General features: G+C 37.7%; 1 protein-coding gene across 10 annotated transcripts in view; it reads right to left on the reverse strand.

Moving 5' to 3' along the window:
• The window catches only part of LOC124429516 (beta-1,4-N-acetylgalactosaminyltransferase bre-4-like), a 69,286-nt gene that overhangs the window by 32,028 nt on the left and 17,977 nt on the right, over positions 1 to 19,281 (reverse strand). For 7 of the 10 annotated variants that reach the window (XM_046974890.1, XM_046974885.1, XM_046974887.1 and 4 more), the window contains 3 exons: positions 16,595 to 16,664; positions 11,731 to 12,084; positions 668 to 740 (listed from right to left, as the gene is read on the reverse strand). The gene's annotated coding sequence lies outside the window, so the exon portion shown is untranslated. The remainder of the gene's footprint in view (positions 1 to 667; positions 741 to 11,730; positions 12,085 to 16,594; positions 16,665 to 19,281) is intronic. The other 3 variants (XM_046974892.1, XM_046974891.1, XM_046974893.1) reach the window with 3 other exon arrangements.

Raw genomic sequence — 19,281 nt, forward strand, 5'->3', positions numbered from 1 at the left:
TGTTAAAAACCATTCCTTCCTTCTACGTTTCAATTTCTTTTTCTTCTTCTTCTTCTTCTTCCTTCCTTCCTTCCTTCCTACCTTCCTTCACTGCCAACCTCGCGATACTAAACTCACGGGTACACGTAAAACATTCTACTTTCAAGCGTGGAACATGATTTAATTAAAGTTGCCACAATAGCACTGCAACCTCTATTAAAATGCCAAGCATTTTTCGCGAAAACTCGACGCGTGCGAACGGAATAATTTAGAATTTATTCAGCCATTTTCCTATCTACCTTCCTCTCACGATCGGCTTCTCCTTCTCTTAACCGGAACTACTCGTGTAATTCTCACGAATTTTACAAGGGAGATTCTATCCTGTTAAAGAGAAGAAAAAAGAAAAGAGGGGGGAGAGAGAGAGAGAGGGAGAAAGGGAGAGGGAGAAAAAATTGGAATTTTAATGGACGTTCGACGATCGAATTTTCCGAAGAACGTGTGTCTTTGGTAACTCCTCGTTACATTAGCAAGAATACCCTGACATATATAAATGTGAACGTCTTTCAAAAAAAAAAAAAAAAAAAAAAGAAGAAGAAAGAAATGGTAGAGTGAATAAATCCTTTGTCGACTCTCCTCGCGTCATTCGTACATAATATCGAACGATGAATATAGAAACGATTTCTATCACCTGTTTATGATTACAGCCTCGCATGAAACACAGTTTGCCGTCACAGTTGTCTCCTCCCTTCTCGTATCTTCATCTGAAAAAGAAAAATCAAGAAAACATTAATAAAACATTCAGGCAGAGCCGACGGAACGGCGTAAAACTAGGATCGTCTATATATATAAAAAAAAAAAACAAAAAGAAAAAAAAAAGAACAAAAAGAATAAAATAAAAAAAAAAAAAAAAATATTACCACCCTTTGTACGGCAAAAATAGAACGAGTTTATGAGGTCAGATAGGTATAGTTGGGTTTCATTCGCGAAAAAGGATGAGGGCCACATATTAGTCCGATTAAAATCATGGCAACCGCATTGCACGCTAGGGAGAGAAAGAGAGAGAACAGGTCACGCGTAATAACTCGGTAGGAACATTCCGGCAGGATGTTTGGCCGCTATTTAATTAAGCTTCGCTTCGAGCATACTGGAAAGCTCACATCGTTGCGAATACTAGGAGTGTTGAATACAGCGCAAAGCAACGAACCGTGATGACTTATCAAACTAACGAAAGATTAGAGTACACGATCCTAACTTTTTCTACTTACGAGAGAAGAATAAGCACAGGATTATGCATTTTTCTCACGTTCTTTTATCATTATCTTCGTTCTTTGATCAAACGTAATTAATTATATTAAAATGCATTTAAATAAGCTTCATTTTATCGCCAATTTTTCTAATCCTCTATTTCTCCTTTCGTTATACACTCGGGAGATTTTACATATCAGAGTTCTATCTTTTTTTTTCTTTTTTTTTTTTTTTTTTTTATTTCAAAATTCCCATACTTTATCATTATTTACACGAGAGATCAGGATAAAGCAAAAGTTCGGGGAGGTAGGGAGGTGGAACGATATTTTCGAATAAAAATGAGAATCTTTGCCTTGCATACTCGAAAATAAATCGAAATCGGATCGAGGTGTCGAGGAAGATAAATGACGAACACGTCACCGGTGCAGTTACCACACGTTTTCTCTCTCTCTCTCTCTCTCTCTCTCTCTCTCTCTCTCTGATGGTCATCGTTGGCACAGCTTGTTAGTCGATGGTACGAAGTGGACAATACCAGATAGATCCCATGCACAACCGTGAAACAAAGCAAAACATTATCGGTCAGAGGTAATAAACGGCTCCTGTAATATATCAAGCGAACGTCCAGTCAGTGCGAAGAAGAGACGGAGGTTGCTAACTGCAGCGAAGAGAAGGGAAGGGAGGAGAAGGAGGAGAAGAGAAGGGAGGAATCGGCAGAGATACCAAAACCCGATATTGCACGCTCCAACGCAGGAGATATCTCTGACCGGTGTGCTTCCAACGTTATTCCCAATCTCCTGACTATGAATCACTGCTACAAAATTGTCCTCTGACTACCAAACGACATATATATATATATAATATATATATATGTATGTATGTATGTATGTATATATACATCTTTGTTTGCTTTCGATAAAAAAAAGTTCAAATACGTCCTTTCGTCTCCTAGCGAATATTGGCTGACTTTAGTGGCGGACGAATTGTACGAGAGAATCGATAAATTCGTAAACGTTTCTCTGCAGTTCGAGATTAAAAAAGAACAAATGAATGAATGAATGAATGAGAAAGAACTAGGGATATTCTCTTTTCACTAGAAATATCAATATTGCAGAGGATATATCCAATAAATATATGCATTAATATAAATATAGATAGATGGATAGATAGACAGATCGATGCACAGAGAAAGAGAGAGAGGGAGAGATAGAGAGAGAGAAATTATGTTGATCGAGATCAAGTATTATTCTCTGTAGAAGCATTGTCCCATGATACGAATCTTTACATTCTCGTTTCCCCATGGAAAATAATTGAACCAAGCGTAGAAATTACACAAACCCCAAAGCAAACTCACACTTTGCATATAACGCGTCGAATTCGACTTCATCTTGCTGCTGCACAGAGAGAGAGAGAGAGAGAGAGAGAGAGAGAGAGAGAGAGAGAGAGGAAGTGAAAACATCCCTTTCATATCCGAAATTGGAGAGAGAAACGGTGAAAGCCGATAGAAGCGAGTATTACGAACGACGAGACGCTATAAAAGCGTTTCGCATCAACGAAATCCCAAAGCTACTGTTAGTTACCATCCGATCTCGTACAAAAAGGAAAAACGACACGAAAAATACGTTTCAAACAAACGAGAAGGGGGATCAATCTCCAAGGTATTTTTCACATTATCCGACACAAGTATAATAGCAGAAGTGTTAATTGCGTCAAGCGCACGTAGCCAAATTTGTAAATTCCTAGGTGTATATAATATACGAAGGTGTTATATCACGTAGTTAGGAATGTTACGGAGAGAATAAAAAATAGAGAGTACAAAAAAGAAAAAGAAAAAAACGAGGAAAAGAGGACGATATGGTTGGTTTGATAATCTTTACGAGCTGGCAACTTTATTCTCTCCCTTGACAAATGATTCTTTTGCTTTGGCTAAGCCCGCTCGCAACGTGGCCCTCGTGATTTAACACTCCTATCGCCGGCAGCAAATGCGTACGGGACGAACGCAGTGAGAGCTAAGGGAACGAGAAGGATAAAAAGGAGAAACGAAGGAAAAGGGAAACATTTTCAACGATAAACGATGCGACAAATAATGTCGTTATCAACGTCAGACCCCGAGGATATTCTCTCTGTCTAACGTAACATTCCGGTAGAATTCTCACTTTTCTTTCTGTTATCTTAGCCCGAAAAGTGTTGACCATTTTTTTTCGTTTCACTCCAGTCTTACTCTCTCCATTTTTCTTTGTCTCTTTTGTCGTCGGGGGAATGACTCAGTCACCGATGCCATAGCGATATTTTAATTAGATTAACTCTTCTGGATTTGTGTTCGCATCGATGAGGTTTCCTAGACCTTCCTACGCACTCTACCTATCTTTAGTTTACTAGCAAGACACGAAAGAGTGAGAAAATATTTCCAAAAGCAAGACAAAGAGGAGAGAGAGAGAGAGAGAGAGAGAGAGAGAGAGAGAGCATTTAATCATTAAAAATATTCGACTCTTAGCACGATCAAAAAAAGAAAAAGAAAGACAGTCATGATTCCTCGTAAGCTTGTTGCCCTGCAAGATAGTTCTTGTTCTCTCGTACTCGTTAACGTTAGGACGATTGCTTCACCGGAATAATACCCTCCATTATTTAACCATTCTTCCTTCTTCCCCGGTGGACTCGTTTCAAAGTCGAAGAGAATGCAAACTAGCTTGCGTTTCGAGGATTTACCGAAGTGCAGGTCGGAACTCTATGTAATGACAGGGAGAGAGATGGAGAGAGAATATACCGACACATATACAGATGGGAAAGCACACACACCGATTATCTATATATACATAATGCAAGCAAGAGGATTCATTCGACGTTCATTCAAGCCAAACTCTACGTAATCTGTCTCTTAAAGGACTGTCGAATGCCTGCTGATTGCAAATGATTACTTCGTCGTTAGAAAAGGAAACTTTACTCATCGTTCCCTTCCCTTCTTCTTCTCCCTTGTCAGAGTGTTTGCATTGAATTAATCAAAACCAAATAGCTCAGAGTTTCAAGTACCTCCATTAATATATACTTCCCTTCTCTCTCTCTCTCTCTCTTTCTCTCTATTCTTATCACAAAGAAACTATTCCATTCATGGGACGTAACGAGTGCCCTAGCTAACATGATCTCTCTCTCTCTCTCTCTCTCTCTTTCTCTCTATTGTACGTAGTTATCGGTTAATATTTTAGCAAACGTCCAAAGGATAGTTTGATAGGGAACGAAAGAGAGAGAGAGAGAGAGAGAGAGACGACTGAAGGTTGGACATTTGTCATGTCAAACTCAACTCGAGCTGGTCAAAGGAGTAGTAATTTACCTTAGTCCTATTAATACTCCGTCGGTGAAATTCAAAGGTACCGAAGACAATTTATATAGTATGACGTATTACGACAGTTCGGATATACGGATATCTCTGGTTAGGACAAAGATACGACCGTTCATTTTTGATTATATATACGTGTATATATATTCTATATATATATATATATAGAAATAGAAGAAGAAGAAAGTAAGTTTGGAAACGTAGCAGAGAAAATCGTAGTTTCATCTTTCACGATTAGCTCATTTATATTTCGATGATTCAAAGTTGTTCATGGCTGAAGGTATTCCAGAGGATGGAGGAGAGAGAAAGAGAGCAAGAGGCGGTAAGAGGGATAATAGCGAAATCTCAATTAGCACTGCGCAAAGCGTCTCCAAAACTTTGACTACCGATTACTCGCTTAAAGTTTGCCCGTTAAAGCGGAATGAGCCGAAGTAATCTACGACGTCTTAGTTATGCTGAATGTTGAGAGAAGAGCTGAAACTGGTCTGAATTAGAGAAGTGAAATATCTTAACGTTTAATATTGTTCGACGTTGTTCTATTGATCAATGGTAAGTCGATCGTGAGTAGTAACTTGTATTTTATAAAGAATATTATAATGTAAAAATAAAAAGGAAGAAAAAGAAGGAAAACGAAGGATATAAGATAAGAAAGCATAGAAAATTCAATGCTCTAAAACGATATCACACATTTCCTGAAATCGAAAGTCATAAGGCTCCGAACTATAACGATTCTAAGTACAATTAACACAGCAAACGGCGTCGCGAGACTAATCCAAGGACATTAGAAACTCGCAGTGTTCTCGATACGTCGCTTTGGCTTCCTCGATCGTACCAACCTAACTCTCTCTCTCTCTCTCTCTCTCTCTCTCTCTCTCTCTCTCTCTCTCTCTCTCTCTCTCTCTCTCTCTCTCTCTCTCTCTCTCTCTCTCTCTACCTAACGTTAACATGGTAAATTGTTAGGAGACCACGAAAATTACACCTTCAAGAGTAGTACCATTGAGAGTTCCCAAGTGTTTCAGTGTATTGGTCCAAAGACTATGGCATGTGCCTTCGTAATCTTTAACTTTGAGAGAATCTTGCAGCTGGTGCCAAAGAGACCACCACCACCACCACCATCATGGTCATGCCAAAACCATCGTTAACATTGGCTTTAAAAGCGCATCGCGTATTTCCCGTCTAATATTTCATTTGCTTTTCTCCTTTTTTCTTTTTTTTTCAAAAACGTCATTTTTTCTTTTTACTTTTTAAAACTCTGTGATTAAAATCGACGCGGTTCCTTTTTAACAATTCAATTTTAACATTCTTTTTTTACTTCTTTCCTTATGGCTATAATTTATTATTTTTAACGTTTACGTGGATATGCAAATTAAACGTTCTAATAACTTATGCATTATAGAAGAAGATAAGACAAAATTATGGTAGGTATCGATATCGATATGATATTCAACTGATAAAAAATATTCGTTCTCTCTCTCTCTCTCTCTCAAAACGCGAATATATATTGCTATCGGTATTTTTATAGATAGAGAAAAGGATATCGTCATTTAATAGAATACGCCTTTAACGTTAAAAATATATGCAGATACGGTATAAAATTTGGCTTTTATTGAATGCTCTCGAGATCTCTTTAAATCCGTGAAAGGACAGAGGGGCGATGTCGTTTGCAAACTTTTCGAGAAAGGGAATGTTCGAAACGAATAAGAGACGACGCATTAGCGTCGTTCGCCTCTTTCCTTCGTAAAAGCTAGTCAGCGAAGCAACCAACACTTGCCATTTGCCTTCCGTTGTCGTGCAAAATCGTTCTCGAGAAAGCATACTACATATTCTTGAATCTTTTCTCTCTCTCTCTCTCTCTTTCTCTCTTTTAAAATCGTTCGTATCGTGCAAGCCTTCAGTGAGAAAGTTTCAGCCCCTCGACTCGGTCCTTTTCTTTCCACCCTTCTTTCTTTCTTTTTTTTTTTTTTCTTTTGCTTCTCCTTCTTTTTCTTCTTCTTCCGCTTTACCACCTCAGCCTTTTATATTCTTTTTACGATACGGTCGGCTCGTAATGCACGTCCAAGTCGATTTAAGTCCATCGAAAAGAAACTCGGGGTTTAATTTATCCGTAATATATATATATATATATATATATATATATATATATATATATATATATATATATATATATATATATTAAGAGAAAAGACGTGCATTAAAAAAAAAAATCTTCGTTACCGTTTTAGAGCGTTAATTTTGATTAACCATACATACGTCCCTCGACAGCCGTACAATGAGATGACAATATCTCCTACTTTCTTTCATTGTCTTCTCTTTCTCTCTTTATGCCTTTCTTCTAACGAATCGATTTTCTCAACGTCCTCGTTTTACCTTCGTCACATCGGAACTACTAGCCTGCGAGTTAATAACCAATTCGAGCAGACACGAGACGCACACAATGGAGACACAGAAAGTTCATGGATCGTGTCCCCTTTCGTTTTTTTCCCCCCTTAGCCCTTTCCCCGTCTCCGTCCTCCCATTTTTCTTTTCTCTCATTCCCGGATATTAGTGGACGAAGGAAGAAACGGAAGACGCCGACAGCACCATGAATTAATATCCGTGATTCCATCGGTTAATTAAACCGGAGAAATGTCGGGAGAAAAGAAAAGAAAGGAAAAGAAAAAAAGTAGTTCCATCCTTTCTACTATTCCTTTCCATAATCATAGAGAGAAAGGAGAAAAAAAAAGGATGAAAGAAAAGAAGAAGAAAAAAAAATTGAACTCGTTTAATTTTCCAACGAATAAAAAGCTGATTTATATTCTTTTAGAATCGATATGTGGTCAGAATGCGTGACCCCCCGTCAACGCTCTCCTCCTTCCCATTCATTTTTATCAATCATTATTTCTGGACACGCATTTTCGAGGCAAAGAAACGAGATTAAGCGAAGATCGAGTATGTTTCGAACAATGCTGCCGCGTTTACCGACCTAACGAACAATTAAAGGAGTGAGTAGATACGAGTGCAGAACTGCAATCGAGCTGCAGTTGGCACGCCGTTATACGTTATACGAAACCGTGAATCAAGCATTCATTCACGGATCCACAAGCGAACTCCGATGAATGAGTCAGACTATCGTCGCTCCCACTGCGTATAGAAAGTGGGAAAGAGAGAGAGAGAGAGAGAGAGAGAGAAAGAGAGAGAGTAGGTATTCCATTCAGGAAGCCTCTCGAGACGATCGAGAGATCGAAATAACTCTTGAGGCAATAACTCTCGTCTCGTACGGAACAATAAACTAGCAGAGCTCATATTTTTAACGAATTAATTCACGAAAATAGTATCGCGAGGGAAAAAAACAGTAGAAATACATACAATATATAAAACGTATATGCGAGAACACGGCCGTTCATTCATGTATTCATCGTTAAATCGAAATAACGAATATGAATACATATATATGTATACATATATATATCATTCGTATTAGATATTCCTCGACTTAAATTTAAAAGGTATTCTTTATCTATTTGTACGTAAGCATCGAAATTTTTCCGGAAGAGAAAACGGTGACTTTAGTAGGCATATAGGAAAAGCTTTTACGAGACGAATTACATTGTATTTGCTCCGAACGATCGACTTTTACGATGGGAAGCTCGAAAGATCGAATAAGACGAGCGATAAAAACCGTTCAGAAAGACTCTTTCCAGTCGAGCGTGCCGAATCTATCGGAAACTTGAATCTTTTTGCAACATAATAAGAGAGCTTCTCGTGCAAGGCTATTTTTACTCTTTAAGAAGAAGAAAAAAAAAAAAAAAGAAAGAAAGAAAGAAAAAAAACAACACAAACTAAAGACCATTAATCAAAGATCGAAATATATCGTACAAACCGAACTTTTTTTTCCTTCCTAATCCATGAATACGAATAAAAAAGCGGATCTAGCGAAGTTGATCGATCATGATACTCACTACAAACTGGTTTGCCTAACGTTATACGAGTTTTCATCTCACTGCTCGATTTCCTTTCTAAAAACCGGTTTAGATTATTTCGTAAGAGGTACATATTAAACGTCGCTCGCGCTTTTACTCGACTAATTTCTCTGTTCCACTGATCTAATCATTTCGACCCGTTTGCTTTCAATCCGTAACTAAATAAATGAATTCTTGGATTTCGCAGATATTCGTTGGCTTTTTGTTTCACGATAATAACCTAGAAAAAAAAAAAAAAAAAAAAAGAAAGAAGTTATTTATATTCTATGCAACTAATGTGTCTCCTGATCACAGTTCCCATGGTAGCTCGTAATGAATCGTACACAGCTTCCCAAAGATAGTAATCATTCGTCCATATTTCTATATTATCTACGTATTATCGATATTCAAAATTTCTCGACTACTATAGTCCCATTTGGTGATACTCGAAAAGCAGTTCATTCGGTTCATTCGCTCTTTGGGAAACACGAGCGTCCATTAGGAGATTAACTCGTACGCGAGAAGTCACGATTTGAATTGTGGTTTATCACTCGACGAATGGCCCAAATTTCGAACTTACGTATATGTATATACGCGATAACGATATATAACGCGTTTCGGGTATGTTTTTTAGAGAAAATAAATCTGCGTTTTTTCTTTCTCTCCTTTTCTTTTTTTTTTTTTTTTCTTTTATCGAACTAACGAACATGAAGATTTAAATGGACGAAAACGATAAAAAAGAAAAAAAAAAAGAAAAGAAAAAAGAATCAATCAGAAAGATAAACTACGGACTTCATCTATGATCGCAATAACAATGGAGATAAAAGGAATGTTAACAGTTTCGAGAAAAATAAGATCGAGAATGAGGTCGATCGTGTGCTCGACGTTAAGTACATAACTTTGTAGAGAAAAAGATAAAAATGAAGAAAAGAAAAAGAAAAATGTAAAAAAAGAAATAACAGAAAAATAGAAGAATCGCGTATAAGGAGACGAAGTAGCCATGTTCTCGTTTTGACTATGTCAGCACTTTTTTCCTCGAGAGGATTAGTGTATCGAGAAAGGGTGAACAGGCAAATCTTTGTTAAAGACTCATAAAGTTCGTAGTAAATTCGAGCAAAAATGAAAGAACGGGAGAGAGAGAAAGAGAGAGAGAGAGAAAGAAAGAGAATGAAACAAAGAGATTTTTATTTCGATAAAAGAAACGTGAATTAGAGAGATGCAACGATCGCTTGTGTAATTACGTGACATCATGTAATCACGAATCTCGATGAAGCGAGTCGAGTTTTGATCTTTCGTCTATACTTAAAAGTATCCTAATGAATTCCGCGAGAGCATTCGATAGCTTCTCTTCGAGTTTTCATTAAAAGAAGAATAAGAGAGAGAGAGAGAGAGAGAGAGAGAGAGAGAGAGAGAGATGATAAAAAGGACAGAGTCTTTACTTTGAGCCCTTTTCCTCTTGCTCGAGGGGTATGAGCAACCGCCGTTCAACTAAAAGTAAAACCGAAGACTCGGCACTTTCCTTCTCTTCTCTTTTCCTTTTTTCTTTCTTCAATGTTGAAAACTTTGCGAGTCTTCGAGCAAAAGAAGAAAAAAAAAAGGGCTACGCTCGGCAAACAGGGAAAGACGAGAAGATCGGCTTAGCGAGAGAGAAACACACACAGAGAAAGAGAGTGTGTGTGTGTGAGAAAGAGAGAGAGAGAGTTCTTTTAAACGAACCTTTCGAGTGGACCGATAAGAAAGAAGATATCAAGGATATCTCGTGTAATTAAGGATTCCAGATGAGAAGTAGGCCGATCTGAAATTAAAATCAAAAAGCGAAGAGACGAGTAAACTTTTATTAAGATCCGATCGTATATATAAAGACCATAGAAATAGAAGAAATTGCAATGAAAGTTATGGAAGATTAAACAAAAGAGTAAAAAGCAAAAAAGAAAGAGAAAAAGAAGGGTATATATACGAGGTGGGACGAAAAAGTGTCTTGTTCTACTCGCAAAGAGAATTTCTACCGATGGTAGAGACGAAGAAAGGTGCTCGAGGGTTGGTTTGTAAACTTGCCTGGAAGGGCAGGAAACCTAAAGAGACACCGAAGAAACAGAGTGAACGAAAAAGAGGAAAGAAAAGAGAGGGAGAATGAAAGAAAGAAAGAAGGGGTGCGAAGGACGAGCCATAGTGGAAACGAGGGTTTTGAAGACCCTCGAATTAAAATGTAAGTTGATATATATATATATATGTGTGTGTGTCTTTCTTCTTCTTTAGTCATCACAAGCCTTTCTTTTCTACTTTTCTGCCTTTTCCTGCATAAAAGAATCTTCACGTGAAAATCAGGAATCACGTTGGTTCTCGACGAAAATGACGAAAATGTAAAGGAGGAGTTTGCTCTACTCGAAAAAAGAAAGGAAAGGACACTCCCAGGAGGAGGTGTTGACGTCTCATTGTTCCAACTTAATTGCCTTTCTCCGTTCATACAGAAATGAAAAATAAAATTAATAAGACGGAACTAGACGGAGTCTGGTTTAAGGTTTTTTTCTTTTTTTCTTTCTTTCTCTTTCTTCCTGAAACAGAAAAATTCGATCAAAGAGTAAAACCTCGACTCGGTTAATTACAAAATGGTTAGAGATTAATTATACGAACGATCTGAAAAGAGTCTTAGAAAGCTGTCCGGAAATTTCACTGGGAAATCATCATCTCCGGAATAAAGAGACTCTCGAGAGAAACAGGAAAGGAAAAGGGAAGAAGAGAGAAAGGGACAGAAAATAATAAGATCCTTTACTCTTCATTCGTGAAGTTATAACGAGCAGTAGAGAAACGTTTAATCTCCCGATTAGCAAAGCACGAAAAGGATGATCCCGCTAATTACTCCTAAGCGAGTAAAAACGAGTGAAATGGGGGAAAAACAAAGAGAGAGAGAGAGAGAGAGAGAAAAGAAAAAGGAAAAAAAAAAGAGAGGACAAAAAAGCTACGTCGGTCTGTAACGTTTGATAATCCACGAAAGAATCTCGAAATCTCGAAAAATTGTCGATGCCGAACGAAAGGTGTGAACTTTTTCGAAAACTCGACTTTTTGCCAGTGGCCAGGCAAGGAACGAAAAAAATGCACAGGGAATAGTAGGAAGGGGAAGGAAACGGGGTATATGACACCAGGCGTCGACACGTTAATTACGATCCATCATACACACAATCCGTCGTCGCATTGAAGTTGTGGTGCCTGTGCAAAACCACCGATGGATAGATAGATACCTACTTTTCTTTTTTCTTCTCTCTTTTTCTCTCTCCGTTTTCCTTCCTCTTTTACACCATGACTACGACGTCGCTTCGCTCTTCTCTCTTTGTCCTCTTCCACGGCTATGTATCGATCGGTGGAACGCTCATAAATCATCCAGAATTTATGAAGAACTTTATAGCAAACGATCTGTATACACGAGAAGAGCGTCTCGTAAAATTTCTTCCTCTCGCTAGTCTTCCTTCTTCACTCACTTCGAAAATCTATTGTTTTCTTCCTTCGTACTTTTCTTCTTGGATCTTTTTTTTTTTTTTTTCCTCCTCACGCGGAGTTCCTCGCACGCTACTCTCCTGCTCGTAAAAATTTCTTTCAAGTCTGGAAAAAGAAAAATAATATTTCGAGCTCATAACTCGTCTAAAAAAAAGAAAAGTCTATAAGAAATACCTAATACTAAGGATGGATTTTTAGAGATACAACGTCTAACGTGCTAAGAAAAATGACGCAAGACTTTAAACGGCGAATTTATATTCGATATTTGGAATAATTCAAAGGAACTCTAACTGCGATATGAGCTCCTACATATATATTCCGGAAACGTAATCTCGTTTTCGAAAAGAAAAAGAAAAAAAGGGGGAAAAAACGATAAAGTGGACGAATAACTGAAAAGTACTCGGGAAACATTTCTACCAATGAACTCGAGATTATACGAGGTATCGTTCGAGAACGATAAGAAAACTTTTCTATCTATTTCTTTCTCTCCCTCTCCCTCTCTTCTCTCTTTCTTTTTTCGCATAGCAGCCAGAAGGAATTTCCTCGAGTATACGAAACGTGGAAACGTCTTTCGAATCCGTATTGGATTTCAATCATCCTTTAGGAACGTTTTGAAGTCACGATAAATGCCCTAAACGTTTCCCGACTACCTTTGGAATTTCTCAAACACACAAGGGAGAGAGAGAGAGAGGGGGGGGGGGAGAGAAAATAATTCGAAATATTCTGACAAATCTTGGAAAAACGAAATAAAAGAAAAACTTCTCTTTGAGAAACTGTCGTAAAATCGATAAATTTTCTATCGCTTTTTTCTCTCGATCGATCGTGGTCTCAGTTTTCTCGTTTCCTCTTCTTCCCGATCAACGTGGCCCAAAAGTACAAGGACTTTAACGGATGGCCTTATTAACGAGCAGCCGTCGAGTTCCCTCTGGGGTTGAACTTCATTCAACTCGATCCCGAATACCATTTGTAACGAGCACGGGAAAGGTTGAGTGCGAAAGTTCAGAGGGGAAACGGAACCTTGGCGAGATATTGAAAACGAAATTAAAACTGAGAGAGAGAGAGAGAGAGAGAGAGAGAGGAGCTCGTGTAACTAAAAGTACGATAAAGTTCATTTTAAAAAACTCTACGTGGTATCTTACTATTTGTCCGTCCGGCCGAGATAACGTCTTTCAATCTTTAATAAAAGTAGCTAACCCAGGAGAAATGTCGAAGGTGAACTAGGAAGGATCTCTTAAAAAGATCGTCGTGAATTTTCGTTTATAACGGCAAGGACAAGATGAAAATAAGAAATCAAAGTCTAATTTTCGACGGATGGGATTCTTTTTTTTCCCTCGGGAATTAATTGATGCTGTATGTGCCAGAGGAAAACAAAAAAAAAAAAAGAGAGAGAGAGAGAAAAGAAAATTGTACGATCGACTTTGCCTGTAATAAATAATAAATATAATCTATGCTCGATTAAGGAATCATTTTAAGATTGAAAAATGTTCTTTGGCTAAATGGCTCGTTCGCAAAAGAAAATTTTGCAAGATTTGAAAGTAATTTTGAAAAGGGTCGTCGGAGTCACGTTGCAATTACTCCGAGAGGAAGTTGGAAGAGTTGGAAGAGCACGGTTTCTCCAAGGGAATAGAGTTGCCACGGATCGGATTAAATTGCGTGCCACCCGGCGGTGGTCAGAAGCTAGGTCGTACGTGTAATTTGTTTCTCAGGGCCGTGTGAATGTTCGCTTATAATGTATGCTCCAAGGTTATACCTCGAGATTGCTATGCCCAAGCATTTCTTCGATTTCATTCCCCTTCAATTTCTGGACACTTTTCAAGTCGCGATAGGACATAAAAAGAAGCAAACCCTCCTGGATCTCCTTTTTACGAAAACGTCCTAACTTTATTCGATGTAATTGTTTGCCTTTAAGATTCGTTTCACGATGACGATGTTTCCACGTAAAATTATCGACCGTGTCTACGTCAACCTAACCGTAAGAGATAAGATACGCGAGCGATAAGGAATATGGAAATAATTAGTCTCTTTTCCCTTAATGCATATCCCTTAACGATTTAAATCGAGGAAAAAAAAGAAATTAAAAAAGAAAGAAAAAAAAAAACTTTCAAACTCCCATTATGCTCGAACATACATTTACGTGTCAGCTACCATATAATAAATATGTTTCGAAAGATAATACTTTTGCTATGGAATTTATTATCACCTTCGATTAGATTAGAAAAGATAATCTACGATGTTCACTCCAATTTTCAATTCGACCAATCGCAAAATAAAAGAAAGATATACATGCAGTAAGAGCTAGAAGAAGAGAATCGTAATACGAGTGGAACGTCGTGCAAGTCGACGTTACGAGCACGACTCTACGAGAAACGACATTATCTCAAATTGCACGTATCCTCCGAATGCACGAGCACAATTGCACGAGCTAACCGTCCAAATAGAGTTGCACCATTCATCCTACGTATACAGGGCATACCGAGATCTCGAACAGATATATATACATACACACACACACACACAGATATATATATATATATATTCTCTCGTCTATCGATATCGAACAAAACATATTAGCGATATGTACACATCGTTTCGTAGGTAGTCGATAAACTTAAAGATCGATTCGACTTAATAGAACGAGACGCTCGTTCGCGCATCGACGAGCTCGAAAAGCACATTTCTAGCATTATTCTCTTTGAATCATGCTAGAGTCATTTTTCGAGTAACTCTCCATCTATAGCAGGCGCAAACGACTCGTGCATACACGCATCAGAAAAATCTTGCATTTTTCTCTTCTTACTTTCGTATAAAAAAAGAAGAAGAAAGGAATGAAAGAAAAGAAAGAAAGAGAGAGAGAGAGAAAGGAAAAAAAAGAAAAAGACGAGAAAAATCCCGGTCTCTCGGAAGGAAAAATTGAAACGTAGACGAGATGGAAACATTTGGAAGGTACGTCGTTTCTCGATAAAAATAAGAGAAATCCATTTTATTGCGTGCGTCGAATGCGGCCCTGACGTAGTAGGATGATGCACTCTGTATATATGTAATATCTCATCGAGTCACGTGTAGATCTGTGTGTGCATGCAAGCTGGAGAATATACAGGGCACCGTGTCGCAAAGAGGGAAGGAGAAAATGAAGGAAACGACGAATTACCGGGAAATGCGATCTGTGCGTCCGAATGATCGCGATACGGAGAGCGAATCGACGAAGTACGACGCACACACAGATACACGTGCACCAGCAAACACGTTTCTATACAATATTCCCCATTCGTACGCTTGTATGCGTGAACGTGTTCACAGCATAAATAATGGATCGAGTTAAGCTCGAGAGAAGGTAGAAACGTGTCCTTTTCGTTTTCTTTTTCCTCTCCATTCAGAAGAATCTCACACACGAATCTCGTTTCTGAAATAGAATGAACTTCCCTTCGAACTGTTTAAAGAAGAATAACTTTGGTAAATTTGGAAATAACGTCAAACTGAAAAACGAAGTCTGATCGTTCCAAAAACGATAAGAGAGGAAAAAAAGAGACGAATCGGTGGAGGGTGAGTGAAAGAAACTAAGTTAAAAAAGAAAGAAAAAAAAAAAAATGAAAAGAAAGAAGAGAAGAAGAGATTCTAAATCCAATCTAAAGCTTTCTTCGATGAAGAAAAAATAAAGCAAAAGAAAAAGAATGAAAAAGTAAAGATATAAGAAAATAAAGGAAAAGTCGAGAAAAAGCGTGGAAGAAAGTTAACCGATGGAAGAGAGGAAAACGATCGGTATTACTGTTACTATTTTTATGCTACTATTTCTGGTAGGTCCAACACACCGAGTGAACTTTGCCTCTTGCCATTTCGGAGATTGGATTCTTATGGAGTATTTCGTATCAATCGTCTTTTCTTTTCAGTGGAACGGGCCGCAGTCGAACGGGTAATGGAGCAAAGACGTCGAGATCCACCTGAGATTCGAACTGGGATTACTCGGCCATCCTTTTTCTCTTTATCTATCTACCTCTCTCTTTCTCTGAGAAAATCGCCTATCGAGAAGAGTATTTTCTTCCTACTCGTCAATTTTCTTTCAAGATCTTCTCTTTCTACTTCGCATACATAAACGCATATACAAGGATCTTCGAACACTCTCTCTCTCTCTCTCGTAGAATACACACACACACACACACACATATATATATATACACGTACAACACAACAAACGCGTTTCATCGAGTCTTCTTTCCTCCTTATAAAATTCATTGGATCGTTATTAACTTTGTCCGAGTATCGTTTCCTTTCTTATAGTCTTCGGTGACGTATTTACCAGACGCTCGTAAAATATAGCGTTACATAGCATAACGATTATCGTTTCAAATGTTTTATGCGATAACGTGTAAAAAGTGTTCTCAACTCTCTATTTTCTATTAACCGGACGACTCGATGAGAAATAGAGAAGAGAAGAACGTAAGGAACGTAGAATGTTGAGAACCGAGTAAACTATTATCTTAATTATGCAGGAACAACCGAAGATAAAGTTTTTTCTCTAAGGCACGATAGCAAACTATATCGAACATATGATAGTCTGTATATATATATATATATATATAAACGTAACAAAACACGAACGTAGGGGAAAAGAAAAACTTACGCTTCGTCAAAGTAAACAATCCAGCAGTCTTTTCCAATAAAGTACGCCTTCGCTCTCTTTCTCTACTCCTCTGAAACAGAAAAAAAAAAAAAACAAAGAATTACACGATGAACGCGTAAACATAGAGAAACATATCTAGTTAGACCGCGTTGGTGTATGTGTGTATATGTAAGTTCTATGTCATTTATTTTATTAGCGCGATAAATATCGGATACGGTGAAGGCGATAAGAAAAAAAAAGAGAGAGAAAAAAAAGGAAGAAAAAAATATAGGACAAAAATTGTATCTACTTTTTATCCCTTCTATCTAGGCGTTTATCGATAATAAAATAGATTTCCATCGTTTTGCTCTCACGGATATAATAACATTAATAATAATAATAATGATAATTGTGTACTCTTTGAGAGCGTGATAACAAAAATGTAAAAAGAGGTGAAGGAAGAAGAGGAGAATAAAATCGATAATAAAATATTTTGTCGTACTCTCGTAACACCATTACAGGCAATAATAATAATAGAAATGAAAATAATTCTCTTTTCTCCTCTTAAATAATAAAGAAGAAAACAGAAAAGATGAAGCTTTTTCAAGATCTCTCTTTCTGTGTTAGTAGCATGGCAATAAGAGAGCTTAATACGCGAGCTTACAACGAGCGCGCGTCACCGACTTGGCGCAAAAATAAGCTCGATAATGAAGGAAGGAAGGAAGGAAGGAAGGAAGGAAGGAAGGAAGGAAGGATAGATGGAAGGAAAAAATGAGAGAACGAAAGAAAGGGACAAAAATGTGCTCGGTTTGGGGAGGAAGAGGAGAGAGGGTCGTGGTCGGACTCCTTTCGCGCGACGCCCTGCAAAAAGCAATTTCACTCGAGCCCGATTTAATGATATCGTTCCTCTCCCTTTTATTCCGTTCCATCTCTCTCTCTCTCTCTCTCCCTCCCTCTTTCTCTAACTCGTATGCTCGAGTACGTTGTCGTGACTTTGCAACAAGCTCGAATTAAAACTTAAAAAAAAGTAAAGAGAGAGAAAAAAAGAGAAGAAAAATTAAAGAGTGCAAAAATGAATGAACGAACGAACGAGCGGACGAATGAATGAGAAGACACGCCTCAGTGAACAATTACGAGGATATCCTTCATAATTCATGACTTTCGAACTCGTATAATTAGCCGGTAGAAATAGAAAAGTTAAGGGATGGGCGATCAAGTGCTCGTTGCCGCTCAACGAGAACAAAATGCTTTTATTATCTCGTAGAGAATTCTAAATCACGGTGGATGATGTACGGTGCACGTTTACTACACACGCGCAAACTACGAACTGAAATACGAGGAAGAACTATAATAAGGCGGATATGAACCGGATAATAGTAGAGGTGAATGGTGCAAGGCAGCTATCGGATAGAGAAGAGAAAAGGCCAGGAAAATCCCTGACAGAATCGTATTTTCAATGGTATTATTGCCTTCGTATCGTTCCTGCTTGTGGCTTGGCTTGGCTCGAATTGCCTGCCTACTACGGAGGACAACAACTACTACCAAACAACAAGTTTCCATAGAAAAGAAAGAAGAAGAAAAAAAGAAAAAAAAAAGAGCTAATGCTATAGAGAAAATGTACTCCGCGATGAAGAAAATTCTCTCGATAATTATCGACGCTAAACAAAAAGATCTTTTACAAGAGGATTTTTAAAAACGTAAATTCTTCGATAAGAAAATACGAAACGTCGGCAGATGGTTCGAAGGAGAGCCATGATGAATGATACCATATGAACAGTTTGATGCGATGAATACAAAGTGGATAACGTCATAAAAGACGGACACGAGATAAGCCTATCAATCATCTCCCTTTTATTTCCTAAGAAAACTTTATCGCTTCCTCCCAATGCGAGCGTTTATATATGTACATTCTATATGTATACGAGCCATGTTCGCGTTCAAACTTTTTCCACTTAAAGTGTCTCGCACAATTTTTAACTTCCACCATAGAGTTCTGAATAATGAAGAGCACGCTCGATACGTTGCATATAAATTGAATTGTATGTTATGTACCAGACGTCTACCACCAACGACGATATCCTCCTTTCTTTCTTCCTTCCTCTCTCTCTCTCTCTCTCTCTTTCAACTTTATCTATCCATCTATCTTTCTCCGAGGTTAACGTTAGTCATATATCTTTCAAACATATTAAAAATAATACATCTTGAAGGATGATAATGTACAGATAAGATGCAAACTGACATAAAGTAATAAACGCATTATATCAATTAAAAAGTGATGTCCTCTAAAGTAAAAGTAAAACGAAAGAGAAAATAATAAAATGTATTCTTTCTTCTTGCAGATGTGATCTTTTACCTATGAAAAAAATAAAAAAATAAAAAAATAAAAAAATGAGGAAAAATAAATAAAAAGAAATTATTAAAGTAGATAAAATAGAGATATTCAATCAGCAATTTTGTTAATTGACGAATTCCTTTTACACGATCTCATTCACGTCGAATTAAGACCCTTGAGAATATCTTATCAATCTTCTCTCTCTCTCTCTCTCTCTCTCTCTCTCTCGCTCTCTCTCTCCCTCTATTACCTAGTTTCCTCGATATCCTGCAACATTATCCTCTCGGAACTTCAATTAAACTTGGTGCTTCGGACGAAGGGCTCCCTTACGAAACAACGAGGCTCGTTGTTTTCGGAAGCTCGACAACGATAAATT

The sequence above is a fragment of the Vespa crabro genome, chromosome 15 (genome assembly GCF_910589235.1).
Source record: "Vespa crabro chromosome 15, iyVesCrab1.2, whole genome shotgun sequence".
NCBI lineage: Eukaryota > Metazoa > Arthropoda > Insecta > Hymenoptera > Vespidae > Vespa > Vespa crabro.